Below are 14,135 nucleotides of genomic sequence, written 5' to 3'. Positions count from 1 at the left end.
GAATTTAAAATCCACAAAACAAGAGACAAAGCAGCCTTTGGATATAAAGCAGTCAGTTGATTCAAACCTGAAGAATAACACAAGTCAGACAGAGGTTTCACATGATTTGTAAATGTGAGAGTGATGTCACCAATCTGTTTTACTATTTCCAGAAGGTAATCTTGATGTTGCTTCTTACCTTGCCTTTATTTTCTGATCAAAATAGATGATATCAGGTAATGTTTGTTCAGAAGTTGCTGACACCCTTGTTAGTGCTGCAGCTCATTGTATGGATATCACCAAAGGCCCAAGGGCTTAATTTAACGTTAATTGTGAAATGGCGTGTACCTTCAGCATCCAATCTCATTCCAGAATCGCATATCAGCGATGGCTTCATGCATCAAACACTTCCCCTTTCATACAGGAAATAATAAAACTATAAAATTCACTGCGCCTCCCCCTCAAGTTGTAACTTCCTTCCAACAATGCCAAGTGTGTCCATTTAGGTGAGATGTCTATTAGGGAATGCTTAAAGCAAAGCTTGCATTAAAAATTGACGGTGGAATTTGGCCGGGGGGGGGGGGGGGAGAGAAAGAGGCAGGCAAGGTGGTAGTGCAGGGGTGGATGTGGAGAGACACATCAAATTCTTGATATACGGTGACAGTATCCAGACATGTCACATTTGAGACAGATGAGGAGGAATTTCTTCTCTCAGAGGGGAGTGAATCTGTGGAATTCTTTACCGTAGAGAGCTGTAGAGGCTGGGTCGTTAAGTATGTTCAAGGCAGAGAGAGACAGATTTTTAATCAGTCAAGGAATCAAGGGTTATGGGGATAAGGCAGGAAAGGAGTCTAGGATCAGATCGTTCTCAATTTAATTGAATGACAAACACAATGGGCCGAATGGCCTACTTCTGCTCCTAGATCATAAATGGCCTTACTTAAGAAGCAGGTCACTTGTTAATTCCTAGGGATCAAGACCACAGGATGAGAAAAAGGTCCATTCCGCTCATGTGGGCTTGCTGTTTCTACAGATCACATGCAATCCAGTCGATTGCAGAGTTTAAGCACACCCATGATTACCTTGGGAGTCGCCTCCCTGCCTATCCTTCCCTGGTTCAAGGGACTAAAAGGACTAAACAACAACTAGGATCAAAATAAAGAAAGAGGGGAAACGATTCTGGGAGCTCTTAACTGACAAGTTGCCAAGGACAAGTCACGGTGAAAAATTCACATCATGTCAGATTTTTAGAATTGAATTTTATAAATTTGCATTTAGCCATTTGCACTCAAAAAGTACTCAATGATGAATTATTAGTGACTGTTGTGATGCAGGAGCACAATACAGTCTAATTAACATCAAGCCTTGGAAAACCCTACTCCTGCTTATAATACACCAGATTCATCCACCCACAGTGTTCCGAGCAAGGTAAACATTACTGTTTTAAAACATTGTTAAAAGCTAACCTACATTTGCAGCTCTGTTATCTTTAATCTGGGCCTATTGTTTCAGCAGAGGGCACATTTCAAAGCTCGTGCACAGGCTGACCGTCAGATCCGAACACAGTTGGTGACATCCCAGTTTGAGTTGGAAAGTAGCGATGGCCTTCAACACTTTGGAAATGAGCTACAAGTGGGCCCAATGCAAATCCAGCTGTTGCACCCTCATTAATTGCTGCGGAGACTTGCTATGACACACACCACGCTCTAATGTACACCTCTGGCTCGGGGCAGAGAGCAATGCTATCATAAGGCACCTTTCATCAACTGGAATAGAACTAGCAGTCAACTAGTCGCCTGACCCAGAATTCCATATACAATCCATAGAATCGTTACAGATCTTTGAAAGTGGACAAGGTGCTCAGGAAAGCAGACGGAATGCTTGCCTTCATTGGACGGGGCATTGAGTATAAAACCTGGCAAGTCATGTTGCAGTTGTATAGAATCTTGGTAAGGCCGCACTTGGAATATTCCGCACAATTCTGATCGCCACACTACCAGAAGGATGTGGAGGCTTTGGAGAGGGTGCAGTGGAGGTTTACCAGGATGTTGCCTGGTATGGAGGGTGTTAGCTAAGTGGGGAGTCTGAATAGACTCGGACTGTTTTCATTAGAAAGGTGGAGGTTGAGGGGTGACCTGATAGAGGTCTACAAGATTATGAGGAGCATGGATAGAGTGGATGGGCAGGCACTCTTTCCCAGGGTGGAGGGGTCAGTCACCAGGGGGCATAGGTTTAAAGTCCATGAGGCAAAGTTTAGAGGAGATGTGCGAGGCAGGTTTTTTACGCAGAGGGTGGTGAGTGCCTGGAACGCGTTGCCTGGGGAGGTTGTGGAAGCAGATACATTAACAGCGTTCAAAAGATATCTTGACAAATACATGGATAGGATGGGTATAGAGGGATACGGCACAAGGAAGTGCTGAGGGTTTTGGCAAAGGTTGGTATCATGACTGGGACAAGCTTGGAGGGCCGAAGGGCCTGTTCCTGTGCTGTATTGTTCCTTGAGACCAATTGGCTCATTGTGTGTGCACTGACCCTCTGAAAGAGCACCCTACCTTGCCCCACTCCCCAACCCTATCCCATAACCACACCTATAACCCCGGACACGGAGGGGCAATTTTAGCATGGCCAATCCATCAAACCTGCACATCTTTGGAAATGGTTAAACTGCAACAAGGAAAGAAAAACAATTTATTTATAATAGTGGGACTCACAACCCCTGGATGTCCCAACGTGCTTAAGGCAGTTATCTACTTTTGAAGTTGACGTATGCAACTTCTGGTAATCGTCAAGTAATATCCCTCTAAGGGTTCGAGTTTGGTCTGTGATTGTTTTTCAGCTTCTAATGATAATAATAATCTTTATTAGTGTCACAAGTAGGCTTACATTAACACTGCAATGAAGTTACTGTGAAAACCCCCTAGTCGCCACATTCCGGCGCCTGTTCGGATACACGGAGGGAGAATTCACAATGTCCAATCCACCTAACAGCACGTCTTTCAGGACTTGTGGGAGGAAACCGGAGCATAAACGAAAACAGCAGAGTGAAGTGGACAATCTCACACATACCTGTAATTTAATTACTCGAGTCCTCACGACACATCAAACTCATTGTAAGGAGAGTAGGACTTTTTTTTTAAATGTGCTTAATAACATTGGAATCAATAACCCAAGTTATAGATTGCCAAATGACTGGCACTAAGAGGCTCTGCATCCAAGCAAAGATTTATTGGCATTGGAGGAATCCCAGAGGAGGTTCACTAGATTGATCTTGGGTAAGGAGAGCTTTTCTGAGGAGGAGGGGTTGTGTAGATTGAGACCATAAGATATAGGGCAGAATTAGGCCATTCGCCCCATTGAGTATGCACCGCCATTCAATCATGGCTGATATGTTTCTCATCCCCATTGCCCTGCCTTCTCCCTATAAAAGAGTCATAGAATTTACAGTGCAGAATGAGGCCATTCGGCCCATCGAGTCTGCACCAGCCCTTACAAAGAGCACCCTACTCAAGCCCACAATCCTGTAACCCAGTCATCCCCACTTAACCGTTTTTGGACACTCAAGGGCAATTTAGCATGGCCAATCCACCTAACCCGCACATATTTGGACTGTGGGAGGAAACTGGAGCACCCGGAGGAAACCCACGCAGACACAGGGAGAAGGTGCAAACTCCGCACAGTGACCCCGCTGGGAATCGAACCTGGGACTGTGAAGCAACTGTGCTAACCACAATGCTGCCGTGCTGCCCCATGATTAATCAAGAACCTATCTGTTAATAACCTCTGATCGCCCTTATTTTTTTTTTTTTAAAAAGTGAAGCCAATTAATTTTTTCCAATTAAGGTGCAATTTAGCGTGGCCAATTCACCTACCCTGCACATCGTTGGGTTGTGGGGGTGAAACCCATGCAAACACAGGGAGAATGTGCAAACTCCACACTGACAGTGACCCAGAACCGGGATTGAACCCGGGATCTCGACGCTGTGAGGCAGCAGCGCTAACCACTGCACTGACCCCTGATTAATCAAGAACATATCTATCTCGGTCTTTTTTTTTGGAAATGTTTTTTATTGAGTTTTCATATTTTATATCCAACAAATTACAAATTATTAGAGAAAAAAAAGAAAAACATGCAAAAATTAACATGTATATTTACAGGTAAGCATCTTCGTAATAACAACTGTGGCCGCCCCCTTTAACCGGCATACATATTTTACATTCCCCAATATGGCCGAGGCACATGTTTATAGGCATTTATTTACTATTTGGGCCTTAGCTTGCCATCAAACCCCCATAACGAACCCGTAGCCCCCCCCCGGCTACCTTCCACCGATTCCCGTCCATTTTCCCCTGATTCTTGGCCACCCGACTATTCTTCCTCTTGTTCGTTGGCCACAAACAGGTCCCGGAAAAATTGCATGAAGGGCTCCCACATTCTGTGGAAGCCGTCGTCTGACCCTCGGATGGCGAATTTGATTTTCTCCATTTGGAGAGATTCCGAGAGGTCGGACAGCCAGTCTGCAGCTCTGGGCGGTGCTGCTGACCGCCAGCCAAACAGGATTCTACGGCGGGCGATCAGGGAGGCAAAGGCAAGGGCGTCCGCCCTCCTCCCCAGGAATAGATCTGGCTGGTCTGAAACCCTGAAGACCGCCACTATCGGGCATGGCTCCACCCTCACCCCCACCAGTTTGGACATAGCCTCGAAGAAGGCTGTCCAGTACTCCACAAGTCTGGGGCAAGACCAGAACATGTGGGCGTGGTTGGCCGGGCCTCTTTGGCGCCGTTCACATCTGTCCTCCACCTCTGGGAAGAACCTACTCATACGGTTTCTTGTTAAGTGGGCTCTATGTACCACTTTTAGTTGCGTCAGGTTGAGCCTTGCGCACGTGGAGGTGGAGTTGACCCTATGCAGTGCTTCGCTCCAGAGTCCCCACCCTATCTCAATCCCCAGGTCATCCTCCCATTTCTTTCTTGCTGCGTCCAGTACGGTGTCGTCCCTTTCTACCAGTCGGTCATACATGTCGCTACAGTTCCCTTTCTCTAGGATACTTGCGTCCAGTAGGTCTTCCAGTAGTGTCTGTCGTGGCGGTTGTGGGTACGTCCTTGTCTCCTTTCGTAAGAAGTTTTTGAGCTGCAGATACCGTAGCTCGTTCCCCCTGGCTAGCCAAAATGTCTCTGTCAGTTCGTCCGGTGTTGCGATCCTGTCGTCCGTGTATAGGTCCCTGACTGTCAGTGTCCCCCCGTCCTGCCTCCACCTTTTGAAGGTGGCATCAGTCAGTGCTGGTGTGAACCTATGGTTGTTGCAGATGGGAGCCCTGTTCGACATTTTGGTCAGGCCAAATTGCTGCCGCAGTTGGTTCCAGGATTGGAGAGTGGCTGTCACCACTGGGCTGCTGGAGTGTTTTTTGGGTGGGGATGGGAGTGCTGCCGTGGCGTGGGCCCGGCGGGAGGTCCCCATGCAGGAGGCCTCCTCCGCACGCACCCACTCGGCTTCTGGCTCCTGGATCCATCCCCTTACTCGCTCGGCTGTTGCCGCCCAGTGGTAGAATTGTAGGTTCGAGAGGGCTAGCCCCCCCCCCCCCCTGGATTTTGTTTTTTGTAGCACCTTCTTTGGGATCCTAGCATTCCCCCCACCCCCCCCCCCCCCCTTACGAACGCCATGATTAGTTTGTCCAGCAAGGCCTTGGGGATGTAGATCGGAACGGATCTAAACAGGAAGAGGAACCTGGGCAGTACGTTCATTTTGATCGTCTGGACTCTCCCCGCGAGGGAGAGTGGGAGTGTGTTCCATCTTTGCAGGTCCTTTTTAACTTCCTCCGTCAGGCTGGTGAGGTTCCATTTGTGGACCCCTTCCCCTCCCTCCCCCCCCCCCCCCCCCCCTCTCCTTGCGGGTGCACTGGGAAGATCTCGCTTTTGCTCATGTTGAGTTTGTAGCCCGAGAAGGCTCCAAACTCTTTCAGGAGCGCGATGATTCCGTCCATGCTGCTTTGTGGATCCGAGATGCAGAGGAGCAGATCATCTGCATAGAGTGAGACTCTGTGCTCTCTGCCTCCCCTTCGGATTCCCCCTCCACCTTTTTGCTGCCCTGAACGCGATTGCTAGCGGTTCGATTGCTAGTGCGAACAGCAGCGGGGACAGTGGGCATCCTTGTCTGGTGCCCCTGTGCAGTTGGAAGTATTGGGAGTTGGTATTGTTGGTCCGTACGGTCGCCATGGGAGCGTTGTATAGGAGCTTTACCCAAGCGGTGAACCCTGTTCCCAGCCCGAACCGCTCCAGTACCTCTATGAGGTATTTCCATTCGACTCTGTCGAAGGCCTTTTCTGCGTCCAGGGAGACGATCACCTCTTGTGTTCTCTCCCCGGAGGGGGTCATTATCACGTTCAGCAGGCGCCTGATGTTCGAGGTAAGCTGTGTACCTTTGACGAAGCCCGTCTGGTCCTCTGTGTCTATCTCGGTCTTAAAGACATTCAGTAATTTGGCCTCCACAGTCTTCTACGGCAATGAGTTCCACAGATTCATCACCCTCTGGCTGAAGAAATTCCTCCTCAGCGAGGAGGAGATTGCTGCACCGTTGGCAATGATCTTTGCGTCCTCACTCTCCACTGAAGTAGTACCGGATGATTGGAGGGAGGCGAATGTTGTTCCCCTGTTCCAGAAAGGGAATAGGGAAATCCCTGAGAATTACAGACCCATCAGTCCTACGTCTGTGGTGAGCAAAATACTGGAAAGGTTCGGAGTGATCAGATTTATGATTATTTAGAAAAAACAGTTTGATTAAAGATAGTCAGCATGGCTTTGTGAGGGGCAGATCATGTCTCACACGCCTCATTGAATTCTTTGAGGATGTGACGAGACACATTGATGAAGGTCGGGCAGTGGATGTGGTGTATATGGATTTCAGTAAGGCACTTGATAAGGTTCCCCATGGTAGGCTCATTCAGAAAGTTAGGGGGCATGGTATACAGGGAAATTTGGCTGTCTGGATACAGAATTGGCTGGCCGAAAGAAGACAGTGAGTGGTAGTGGATGGAAAGAATTCCGCCTGGAGATCGGTGACCAGTGGTGTCCCGCAGGGATCTGTTCTGGGACCTCTGCTCTTTGTGGTTTTTATAAATGACTTGGATGAGGAAGTGGAAAGGTGGGTTAGTAAGTTTGCCGATGACCCAAAGGTTGGGGGAGTTGTAGATAGTGTTGCAGGTTACAATAGTACATTGACTGGATGCAGAACTGGGCTGAGAAGCAAATGGAGTTCAACATAGATAAATGTGAAGTGATTCATTTTGGAAGGTCGAATTTGAATGCTGAATACAGGGTTAAAGGCAGGATTCTTGGAAGTGCGGAGGAACAGAGGGATCTTGGGATTCACGTACATAGATCCCTCAAAGTTGCCACTCAGGTTGTTAAGAAGGCGTATGGTGTGTTGGCTTTCATTAACAGGGGGATTGAGTTTAAGAGCCACGAGGTTTTGCTGCAGCTTTATAACACCCTGGTTAGACCACACTTGGAATATTGTCTCTACTTCTGGTCGCCTCATTATAGGAAGGATGTGGATGCTTTGGAGAGGGTACAGAGGAGATTTACCAGGATGCTGCCTTGACTGGAGGGCATGTCTTATGAAGAAAGGTTGAGGGAGCTAGGGCTTTTCTCACTGGAGCGAAGAAGGCAGAGAGGTGACCTGATAGAGGTGTACAAGGTGATGAGAGGCATGGATAGAGTGGATAGCCAGAGACTTTTCCCCAGGGTGGAAATGGCTGTCACGAGGGGATATAATTTTAAGGTGATTGGAGGAAGGTATAGGGGAGATGTCAGAGGGAGGTTCTTTACACAGAGAGTGGTGGGTGTGTGGAATGCACGGCCAGCAGAGGTGGTGGAGTCAGAGTCATTAGGGACATTTAAGCGACTCTTGGACAGGCACATGGACAGCAGTAAATTGAAGGGGTGTAGATTAGGTTGATCTTAGATTAGGATAAATGGTCGGCACAACATCGTGGGCTGAAGGGCCTGTACTGTGCTGTTCTATGTTCTATCTGTGTTTTAAAGGATCGTCCCTTCAGTCTGAGGTTGCCCCCCTCTAGTGCTGCTGCTGGTACTAATACTAAATTGCTTATTGTCACGAGTAGGCTTCAACAACGTTACTGTGAAAAGCCCCTAGTCGCCACATTCCGGCGCCTTTTCGGGAGGGAGGCCGGTACGGGAATTGAACCCGCGCTGCTGGCATTGTTCTGTATTAAAAGCCAGCTGTTTAGCCCACTGTGCTAAACTAGTCCCAGTAGGACCAGAGGGCATAATCTCATAAGGGGTCACCCATTTAAGACAGATGAGGAATTTCTTCTCTCTGAAGTTAGTGAATCTGTACAATTCTTTACTGCAGACAGCTGCAGAGGCCAAAGTAGCTACACTGGGCCTCAAAAGGATTCCATTCCTCACCTCAATGAGTACAAAATTAATAAGGATAAGAAAGGGTGGCTCGGTGGCTCAGTGGGTAGCACTGTTGCCTCACAGCACCAGGGGCTTGGGCTTGATTCCAGCCTTAGGTGTCGATGTGGAGTTTGCACTTTCTTCCAGTGTCTGTGTGGGTTTCCGCTGGGTGCTCCGGTTTCTTCCCACAGATCCAAAGATGTGCAGGTTAGGTGGAGTTGCTGGGATAGGACAGGTGAGTGGTTCTTTTTTCAGAGGGTCAGTGCAGACTTGATGGGCCAAATGGCCTCCTTCTGCACTGTAGGGATTCTATGGTTCCATGCTGCATTGCTGGTTGGGCATAGGTGAGAGGGGAACTCCAAGATGTCATTAGGGGAATGGCTTAGAGTTGTTCCAAACTGTCATGAGAGATCAAAAGAACAGCAAAACACAGCTTTCATCTTGCTTAAGGCTACCACAAATACATCTCTCAACAAAAATTCAAATATGGACAGAGCCCAATAGCAAAAATATAACTCCCGAGTCAGGAAGAGACATTCTTATTCCTTTTACAACTGAGTGAGACCATTTTGAGTTAGTCAGTGCGTTGCCTGCTCATTTGTGTGTGTCGATGATAGATGTATGAACTGGCATGAAAATCACCAGGAACTGTACACTTCTCTACACGCCTCCTGCGGAAACACAACCCCACCTCTGATTTCACATTTTACAATTTCCTCAGATTGCGCCCAAAACATCCATCTACATCAACACATGCAAAGACCAATCGGAAGATGCTCATTAGGCAAAATAAATGTTTGTTGTGACGCAATCTGAATAACTGAGGCACACTTGACAGAAAGATGTACTTTACATTTCCCGCCTTTCCTAAACTACTGAGAAAGACAAAGCAACCCAGCTCCTTCAGCTAAAATTAGCCAGGACACTCAATCCTAAAAGATTGGTACTGGTCCCAGACAGCGCCAGCATATTTCCTTTGCAGCTGCTAGTATCTCAATCATGAGAGTAACACAGTGATTACAATGCTACAAAGTGTGCTTTGTAGTTTGTTTTGTGTGATTTTCTTTATTTATACGTTTCCCCAATTTGTTTTCTTCCCGTCTCCTTTGACGTGTTGATTTATGCTGGGATTACAGACAACATGCAGTCTTCTCCCCTGCCCAACTAGCCAGGCTCCGTGTCTGACTTTAGACAGTGCGAACTGATGGATTCACATCTACCGAGCATCCTGTCTTCACCCAATGTCGCCGCACCTGCAGTTTTCAAGCAAAGGTCATTGTATCGCGATCAGATACAGGCAATTTGGCACTTCCAACTTCTCACATACTGAAGCAGTCTGTGCTGGTATTCAACAAGATTGGGGTAACATTCAGACTGGGCAGATAAATGGCAAGTTACATTCACCCATCACAAGTTCCAGGCAATGATCATCTCCAACTAGAGAGAGATCCATGACTCAACAGGATTTCACTTTATTCCCTCCATCGCTATCCTGGGGGTTTCTAGACACTGAACTAGATCAACCTTATAAGTACTATGGCTACAACAGGAATTCAGAGTGTAACTCCCCTCCAGACTCCCCAAAGCCTGTCCACCATCTACAAGGTAAAAGTCAGGAGTGTGATGGAATACTCTCCACTGGATGAGTGCAGCTCCAACAACACTCAAGAAGCTCAACACCATCCAGGACAAAGCAGCTCCTCAATTGGGAACCCATCCACATTCATTCACTGCCTCCATCACCAACAGACAGTAGCAACCGTGTGTACCATCTACAAGATGCACTGCAGCAACTCACTAAGGCTCCTTAGACAGAACCTTCCAAACCGGTAAATGGGTAATTTTTGCATATTCCCCTCCTATAACAGAAAAGGCGGAATAGAACGATGGAGAAAAGGGGCTTGTAAAGTTAGATATTTAGTCACTAGCTCCTAAATGTCGGTAACAAAAAAAAAAGGCAGCAAGATACATGTGCCTGCATTAGTTATTCTTTTGACCTATAATTGTCTCCCTTCTGCAGTGCCAGTTGGCAGGTAGTTCCATTGATCCCTGCTGCCCTGACTGGACCCAAACAGAAAATTTCATAAAAGCAAGAAGCTTCATTTCTTCCACGCTGAAGGGTCTTTCATACAGAAGAAACCATTTCTTCTTTCCCCCACCAGCTAGCTGAACTGCATGTCACAATGCATTTACAATCAATGTAAATTGCAAACCCACAGATGATGCACAAGATCCAAGCCAGCTTCTCGTCACTCTACACAGGCAACTGCAATAGTGAAGCAACCTTGTTCTGCAGTGTCCCTTTTAGCTGCAGGTTCAGCTTCAGTCCAGACTGATTAAATGGATGCTGCCTCCCTCTGCTGACTCCAAGGGTCTTAACTTGAAACAAGTTTGAGTCTCGGGTCAGTTGTTAATATGTGGGCACTGCACAAAATCTGGCAGGCTCGCAGGATGATGGTGTGGGAAGTTGGATGCCAGTGCAATGGAAGGAGGAAAACTTTTTTTTGAGGTTGAAACAAAGAACGATTGTTGGGGCAGAGTAGAAGGAGCTTTTTATTCTGCAACTAGCCTAGTGTAGCCAACCTAAAGTGTACTTAAAATGACAACATGAGGCAAAATCAAAGTGCTCTTTCTCAGCACCAGGACAGCCCTCACTTTGATGTTGACATCTAAGATTATGAACACGTTACCACAGCCTCCGAATGGTAGACAATTTCATTTTTTTTTTAAATTCAATCATGGGATGTGGGCATTGCCAACTGAGCCAACATTTAGTGCCCATCCCTAATTGCCCTGCTAGGCCATTTCAGAAGTCAACCACATTGCTGTGGGTCTCGAGTCACATGTTAGTCCAGACCAGGTAAGGACATTAGTGAACCAGATGGGTTTTTACAACAATTGACAATGGTTTCATGGCCATCAGACTTTTAATTCCAGGTTTTTATGGAATTAAAATTTCACCATCTGCAGTGATGGGATTCAAACCCGGGTCCCTAGAGCATCACCCGGGGGTTCGGGATAGTAATCCAGAGGTCTAGTGACAACATCACTCAATTGGGTCTACCCTGACCACCTTGGAAGTGGTCATTTCACTTCAGTTCAAAGTTTACTGTACATTGACCATCAAAAGTCTGACATCACAAGTGTGGAAGGGAAAATTATCAAAGAGCCTCAGGAAACCAAATGGTTATGTACTGTGTGGTTTTAGTACATCTCCCCTCAATGAGGACTTGGCGCAATCAGCATTCAGGAAGCACCAAGCCATTAAAAAGAAAAATAAATTGCAAAATCCAAACAAGAGTGGTGTCATTTTCTCAGCATTATCTACAAACAGCACAGGCAACATTTGAAATCAAATTTCCTTTTTTTCCTCTAAAAAAAAAATAGAAATCCATGTCGTGACAAACACAATTGTACTTAAAACAGAATGGCAAAATAAAATAGGAAGGCTTTCCTCCTCCAATCCTCCCAGTGTAAAGTGCAACTTGATGAAAACCGTTCAGGAACTGAAAGAAAGCTTTATAGATCCTGCCACCAACTGGAAATCAAAGATATCCAATGACAAAGTTAATTTGGTGCTCAAAAAGTGTGGGATGATTAAAATAATCAGTTTCAAATCGATTTCCACCCACTTTACAACAAAAAAATAACGGCTAGTGTCTGGCAGAATGGTGTTCATTTCTAAAACAGAGGCACAGACCACAAAGGCATCAGCCCACACAGAGACTGCATGCACCCCCACTGCTCCCCCCCCCCCCCCCCCCCCAAAGTCCAATTAATTTAGAGGCTTTGCTACTTCCAAAAACTTACCAGAAACCCCCCCTCACCTTTAACAACCCCCACAACTTATAAAAAGCATCCACTTTCCCTTCCCACCCAAAGTTGTTTTGTGAACCAGCATCCGCAGTGGTCCTGGTGACAATGGTACAAATATAGAGGGGTAAAGAAAGAGTGGATTGTCAAAGAGAACCAATTAGCCCAGTTTCCCTTCAAAACAACCCCCCATTCCAATTCCAGTAAGAATCAGGGGATTACTACCCAGTGGGTAACACAGTTGCTTCACAGCACCAGGGTCCCGGGTTTGATTCCCCGCTGGGTCACTGTCTGCATGCTCTCCCCGTGTCTGCGTGGGTTTCCTCCGGGTGCTCCGGTTTCCTCCCACAGTCCAAGGACATGCAGGTTAGGTGGATTGGCCATGATAAATTGCCCTTAGTGACCAAAAAGGTGAGATGGGGTTATTGGGTTATGGGGATAGGGTGGAATTGAGGACTAAGTGGGTCACGGTGTAGACTCGATGGACCAAATGGCTTTCTTCTGTACTGTATGTTCTATACTAATTACCTCTCCATTTCAAGACAGGTATGTCCACCTCGGTTATAACACCAACATACTAATGTTGAGCAAAGTAGGGTTGATGACTGAAAGCTAAAATACAAACTGGAAGTACATCAGCTCAGGTAGCATTTCTACTTTAATCTCAATGAAGTGCTCAGGTTCATTAATGCAGAAAATGCTTTTGGAAGATTAAACATGTGCACCTGTATTAGTATGAACTGGCCCAAACTATCCAAGCTCGACACAAACAAGGAACACTCAAAGCCACAGAAAATAAGTGTTCAGCTACTGATTAAGACACTGCAATACAGGGTGTTCCAACCACACTCATACAGGACTGCACTTACTCCATATTTTCACCAAAAATACCTCTGTTTTTTAGCGGGAGCAGTGGCCAGGGGCCTGTTGGGAAGGTACGTTTCCCACTTTGAAAACTTGCCTTACAGGAGAAGCGGCCTTTGTTTTTTTTTAAACTAACTTTTTTTTTTCTGAGTTTTTTTTTGTTTCAGGGCAGCAGGAAACCGGACGTCAGCCGTGGAGATTTCTGGGAAGGTGTGTAGTAACTGTATGCAAGTTGGGCTCTTCCTTTCTTTTTCTTGTTTTTATCTAGAGGGGATGGCAGTGAAGGCAGTACAATGCTCCTCCTGCAGAATGTTTGAGGTGAGGGATGCCGTCAGTGTCCTTCCTGATTTCACCTGTGGGAAGTGCACCCATCTCCAGCTCCTCAGAAACCACGTTAGGGAACTGGAGCTGGAGCAGGATGAACTTCGGATCATTCGGGAGACAGAGGTGGTCATAGATAGAAGCTTCAGGGAGGTAGTTACTCCGAAGCATAAAGATAGATGGGTGACGGTGAGAGGGGCTGGGGGGAAGCAGTCAGTACAGGGATCCCCTGTGGTCGTTCCCCTTAGTAACAGGTATACCGCTTTGGATACGGGGGGGGGGGGAACACTTACCAGGGGTACAGGTCTCTGGCACACAGTCTGTCCCTGTTGCTCAGAAGGGAAGGGGGAAGAGGAGTAGAGCATGAGTCATTGGAGACTCCATAGTTAGGGGGATAGATAGGAGATTCTGTGGGAACGAGAGAAACTCGCGGTTGGTGTGTTGCCTCCCAGGTGCCAGGGTCCGTGATGTCTCGGATCATGTTTTCGGGATCCTTAAAAGGGGAGGGGGAGCAGCCCCAAGTCATGGTCCACTTAGGCACCAATGACATAGGTAGGAAAAGGGATAGGGATGTAAGGCAAAAATTCAGGGAGCTAGGGTGGAAACTTAGAGCTAGAATAAACAGTTATCATCTCTGGGTTGTTACCCGTGCCACGTGATAGCGAGACGAGGAATAGGGAGAGAGAGCAGTTGAACACGTGGCTACAGGGATGGTGCAGGAGGGAGGATTTCAGATACCTGGA

Source organism: Scyliorhinus canicula, chromosome 28 (assembly GCF_902713615.1).
Source record: "Scyliorhinus canicula chromosome 28, sScyCan1.1, whole genome shotgun sequence".
In the NCBI taxonomy this organism is placed as follows: Eukaryota; Metazoa; Chordata; class Chondrichthyes; order Carcharhiniformes; family Scyliorhinidae; genus Scyliorhinus; species Scyliorhinus canicula.
Note: the sequence above shows the minus strand (reverse complement) of the source record.